We start from the raw sequence: 4,541 nt of genomic DNA, 5'->3' as shown, positions 1-4,541 counted from the left end.
GGGGGGGGGGAACCAAAACAGGATAGATGGGCCAAAATGATTAAAAACAATTATTGACAATTTTATAAAAGCAGTGTATGTCTTCTCTGTCTAGCAAAATTCTATTTGCCCAGGCTTCAATATTCTTGATGGTCAAGTAAAATAATATAAATTCCCCACACACACCCATTCAGATTCATCATTGCAGTAAACTGTTAGGAAGTAAATTTTAGGCATAGCCTGGTAGGTTTTCATGACAAATTCCTAAGGCTTGTGTGTTCCTAACCTATCTCATTCTCCTATTCCTGTCTATTCTTCGGTTTTATCTGACATATCCTCTCTTACTGTCTATATAAGAAAATAGAAGTTCTATCAATATTTTTGTACTTTGTCTTTAAAAATAGCTTTGACTTGCAGTCTACTGATCCATTCTATGTTGCTTTCACAACTTTATCAATTTACTTTATGATGTAAATGTTGCACTCTGTGTTGTATATTATCTTTGGTAATCAGCAAAGGTATAACTTTTCCCGAACTGAAAAATTATATTCACCCACTGTCCACAATATATAGCAAGTCCATCTAAGAGGCATAAATAGTAAAACATATTGCATTTACAAAATACTCGATAGAAGTATCTAAAGTACAGAATTTAAAGATACAGAAGTGACATAGTGCTGTCTTTGTAAGCCTGCAGACATACCACATTGATGCTCATGACGCTGCTCACAGATTTGCTATTTATATAAGTTGCTATCCAGAAGCCAATCGCCTCCATGAATCTGAAAATACAGGTCAACAATATTTTGCAATTTGTGAAGCAGTGGGGTACACACGCATTTGTATAGGTGTGAGCAATGGAATAAATTAGAAAAGAGAAATACAATGCTGAGAAAGATGCTTAACAGAGAAATGGAAATAGAATGGAGATATAGAGGCTACAGGGGAGAAGGCAGGGTGTGTAACATAGGAAAAGGAAAAAGAAGATATATGAGGCCAGGTAAATGAAAAGGGAATGATGACCAAAGAAATGACATTAAACACAGCAAGACAAGACAAAGGTAACAAAGACATTTGAAGTAATTAATAGCAAAAAGTAAAACAATGAAAGATTTATCAAGAGATTTTTAAAAACTTAATTAAAAAAATAGTTCGTATTTAGCACATCGTAGAATAGAACTAAAACTGGCTCCTTTAAGATGTGGAGTCTGCTCTCTGTGGGTATAGCAGCAAAAATATTTCTGTATTTCAAATATTTTAGTTAATATATCTAATCAGATAGAAGGCAACAAGTAAAATACTCCAGTATATATCAACATTTCTATCCTATGTCCTACTTCCTCGTGTTTTAATACATTCTGCCAGAACCCTCAGTATTCCACACCTTTTCCTCTACTTTGCTTTTTGCGGCTCCATCCTGGAGACCCTGCCTGCCTGCCACTGCACTTCCAGTTTAAGATTTAATGGGACTTCCCCTGAGACCTGTCAGGGCTACACCCTAATCAGCCGGAAAAGTCACTGTTGAGTGACACCCAGATCTCCCCTGGGGTGTGAACGTACTGCTTTTGCAGTCCAAGGGAGCAAGAGACTGGGACCAGGAATCAATACAACCCATTTTAACTAGCAAGAACCACCTAGTAATACCTTGTTTGTATTTCTTGAACGAGTGACACAAGAAACACTTATTTCATTCCATACAATAATTCACCACAATCAGAAGGAGCACAGTAAGGGCAACACCATCTCCCAGCTGCTGATTACATCAAAGGTTTGCAGCACAAATTCAATTTTATGATGTTAATCTCAGCCTGCCACTCAGAAATTTTCTCTGAGGGATATGATTTTTCTCTGGATTTCATTTTAAGAATGATTTTCTTCTTCTACAATCAATAAAGATATGTTTTCATCAAAAGACTCTATCTTGGCAGAATTCAATTGGCCATCTCAAAACCTTTTGGTGACACAATATTAATTAAAATAGTTTATGTTGCACCTAAGCTGGAAAATGGGGCAGTGAAAACATCAACAAGTCAGAACACCTGTGCTTTACACACTGTCATAAGGTACAGCAGAACAATCTTCACCTCCTTGAAGTTACTGTTTTACCCCATAAACTGTTACATTATTTTAAGCTTGCTAGAAAAATGTCATGAGATGCTCTTTTGCTAAGTGGAAAAATTAAAAATGCCTGCAAAAATATGAATTCCCACTTTCTTTCACTTTCATTAAAGGCTTCAACAACAACAAAAATAATCAATGATATAATAGCTGTTTAAACGTGTTAGACAACAACTAATGCACATGAGCTAGCTAACTTCGTTTTAAATCACACATATCAAGGACCCTGTATATATACAAAGTTTATCTGAAAAAGAAATACGTTATACAAGTGTGTTTGGAGCCATAAAAGATGTCTTTAAAGAAAAACAACAACATTTGTTTTTACTGTCTGAAATACAGTACCTGAATGTCCTATCAACTACAAGAATAGTTATCCACAGGAAATGAAATGTTGCTTAAGTGCTACACAGAACTACATATATGTGAATTATTTTCCACTTCCAATGCTTTAAGCATACAAATAGTACCACTTAAGTCATCTTCAGTGGAGTTAGTCATATTCAAATGGTGAAATGCTTTGCTGAAGCAGAGCTTTAATCAGGTCCTAGGACATTCACTCAGCGATTCTTACAGGAAAGCACACGACAGAAAAGGGCCATCAGTTTCTGCAGAATGTAAGCTTTGATTTCTACAAAATTGCATCTTACTGACTTAAAGACAGGTTTTAACCTTAGTTTTATATACATTAAGTTATGCCTACCTTTATTGAAAGTAACAGTTTTCCATGTGAGAAAGTGCTCCTTCCTTATGCTAGTAAAGAGACAGCTCCTCCTTACATTTTCTTAATTGTCTTATAAGCAGAGAGACTTTTATGTCCTTTAGAGAGTCAATGATCCCAACATAATCTCACATGAATCAAAGGGTCTACTAAGGTGGTGTCACCTCCAAGTTTATGGCCTACATAATCTGGGAAGTGTAGAGGGTAATAAACTTTAAGTCTGTGTCAAGACTTCCCATAGATGCAAGCAAAAGTCACATGTAATCTACAAGAGCTTTGATCGACTTTCCTTTTTATGAAATATCACAGATTCTGTAATGAACTAGCCATAATTAAGCCTACAGAATTCATTCTTATTTACACTGCTTTAACACAAAAGATATAAAATCTGGTAAGGTCAAAACACACGAAACCTTAAAAAAAACCAAAAAACTTTAAAAAATCTCCCACTGAGGGGCAGTGAATATGCATCAAAGCTTTAAGTCACTCATTTTGTCTTCCTTAAGTGACCTTGAACTCATCTAAGATAAAAAAACCCTGTCGATCAGAGAGGTGATGTTTTTGGTTCAGCTACACTGTACTCTGGAAAGTTTAAATAACAAACAAAATTGGAATCAGATGCTGGAAATAAAACAACTAAAATATTTCATCAGCCTTTAGTTTTTGGATAGTGATGTAATAATCACTAATCAGTGGTGTAATCAATTGGATCATAATGAGGATTTCCAAACTCCGACAACAAGAACTCCTTATTTTTCCATTTTGCTCTTTGAATACTCTTGATTACCAAACAGGCCTCTATGCAGTGTTCTTCACTATGGGGCATGCAGCTGTTTAGTGTAAACAACTCGGAATGATTTATTATATATACACAGCCAAATCTGCTTAAGTTAAAAGACACTGTTTATTATGAAGCAGAATCAAAGTCCAAAACCGATTCAATGCATTGCAATGCATGGATTGCAGTTTTTGTTACAGTAAACTTCTAATTTTAGCACTGAAAAATTTTAATGAAAAAAACCTGCTTTTCTCATGTAATCAATCCTGTCAACACAAACCTTTTGAGCAGAACTAGCTCACCACAACAGCCATTTTTGCAATGAGTATACTCAAAAGATCGTAGTTCTGTACCAGCAGCATTCCTGATATGCTAAAATTTCATGATATTTTAAGAAAACACTACTACTGTTCCTAGCAGTGACCAGAAAAGTAATCATGACAGAAACACCACAAGGCTTTAAGTGAGCCATCCTAATTCTGTAATTGAGCAAGTTTCAAAAAATCTCTAACTAGAACTATTTTCAAGAGAAAACAGAACTGCTGTAAAACAAATATAAATTTATTTCTACTCTACTGTTTTGCATCTACTCAATAAGGCATCACTAAAATAACACAAAAGCATTTTCCCTTTTCAACGAGCTAGTATTTTGATCTCTGGTGTGTTCTCACATTACTGCTTTTCTCCAAGAACTTCAGTTTATATGTAAACTCTAAGACAATTGATGGAATATAAATAATTCCCTAAATTATCTTGGAATCAGAAGTTTCAGACACCTAACATCAGATGTCAGAGTTGAAATATAACGAAGTTATATAGTTGATACTAAATGTCCAAGGGACAAAACAAAACTCCCAGAAACTTGGATGACATTTGCCCAAATAAGAAAGAACCACCGCTGTACCGGTCAGAGAGGCTTAGCGCCCATCAGCAGAGCTCTATGGT

The sequence above is a fragment of the Fulmarus glacialis genome, unplaced genomic scaffold (assembly GCF_000690835.1).
Source record: "Fulmarus glacialis isolate BGI_N327 unplaced genomic scaffold, ASM69083v1 scaffold1092, whole genome shotgun sequence".
NCBI lineage: Eukaryota > Metazoa > Chordata > Aves > Procellariiformes > Procellariidae > Fulmarus > Fulmarus glacialis.
Note: the sequence above shows the minus strand (reverse complement) of the source record.